The sequence below is a fragment of the Eurypyga helias genome, unplaced genomic scaffold (assembly GCF_000690775.1).
Source record: "Eurypyga helias isolate BGI_N326 unplaced genomic scaffold, ASM69077v1 scaffold38332, whole genome shotgun sequence".
In the NCBI taxonomy this organism is placed as follows: Eukaryota; Metazoa; Chordata; class Aves; order Eurypygiformes; family Eurypygidae; genus Eurypyga; species Eurypyga helias.
The window spans coordinates 4,493-5,855 of NW_010236136.1; positions in this window are offsets into that span (position 1 = coordinate 4,493).

Here is a 1,363-nt window from a genome sequence, read left to right on the forward strand (position 1 = left end):
GCAGCCAAACTATGTGCTCCTCTAGCTGGGGTGGAATGCCCCGGCTGCCAGGCGTAATTGAGTAGTTTTGTACAAATATTTGACCTTCCGTGCTCGCTGGCTGTGGAACGAACAGACTACTTCTCCCCGTTGTAAAGCACTTTGGGATCGAGGACTGACAGCACCGTGTTACGTAAAACACCACGGCCGTGCCTTGGGAGTGAAGCTTTGGCGCAGATTCTCATCAGGTCAGCAGCAGAATAAAGATTGCAATGTCCGTGTGTGCAGTGGCGCCTCTCCGAGGGGCGTCTCCCAGGTACGGGATTGCTCTGGAGATACCCGTGCTGCGCTGTACTTCGTTCTCCCGACGGACTCGTGGTGACGGTGCTGTGCCATAGAACTACGTACATCACGCACAGACGAGGCGTTTCGGGTGGGGAGGCTGGGTTTTTTCATTTCAAACAAAAACCCAACAAGCCTGGCATCCCTGTCCGGCCGCATTCCCTCCCGCTGACCGAAGATGAGCCGCCAGCGCTGCCTTCGCCAGGCCTTTTCTGAAACGGCCAGCTGGTGCTGGTTCACGTGGGTGAGACTCGTTTCCTGTGTTCCCCAGGGCCTGGCACCAACTTGAATCGTTCAAGGGGCGAATGTGATGGCAAAGTGGAAGCACCATCTCCCCCGCTGCCTGCAGCACACCTTGCCACTCAGAGCCCCCCCGAGATCTGCTCTTCTGGTGAAATGTCACCAGAAACCGTCATTAAAGGAGAGGTGCCTTCCTCGACCCAGGTAAGATCGGGGGGGCGGGATGCTAAGGTGTCTGATTAACGAAATTCTCCCCCGTTAGGAACACTTTGAAAGGCTGTAATACCTTACTCTTTCATCTGTTGGCTGCTTTTTTATTTTTTAATAAATACAGGTTCTTTTAAAACTAAAAATCTGTTGAGGTCAGGGCTGATGCTGTCTTAATTTTCACCTTTCTGCCTCACCTCTACAGAACCTGGTTCAAAAAACTGTATATTTTTAAAAAGTGCACGAGTCCTTCTTATTGTAAACACGTTTGTTTGCAAAACGTGTGCAAGAATGCCAATAACGGCGTAAGGGTAGCCGAGTGCCCGGCTACTCGTTATCCCCTTGCGTTCTCCGTCTGGATTTCTTCTACCTAGACGCAGGTAGAAGCAGGCTGGTGCACTGAATTACAGGAGTTTGACATGAAATCCCTAGCTTTCCCTCACATTTCCTATTTTTAATGGTTTTAATGAGGCTTTAGTCCCATTAAACGAAAGGGTGGAAGCACGGCTTTACCTCTGCGGTCACCTTAGAGCTCAGCGAGCTGGAGAGGTCGGCCGGTAGCCGCTTCCCCGCTCCCCCGGCCCTGCACAGGCGG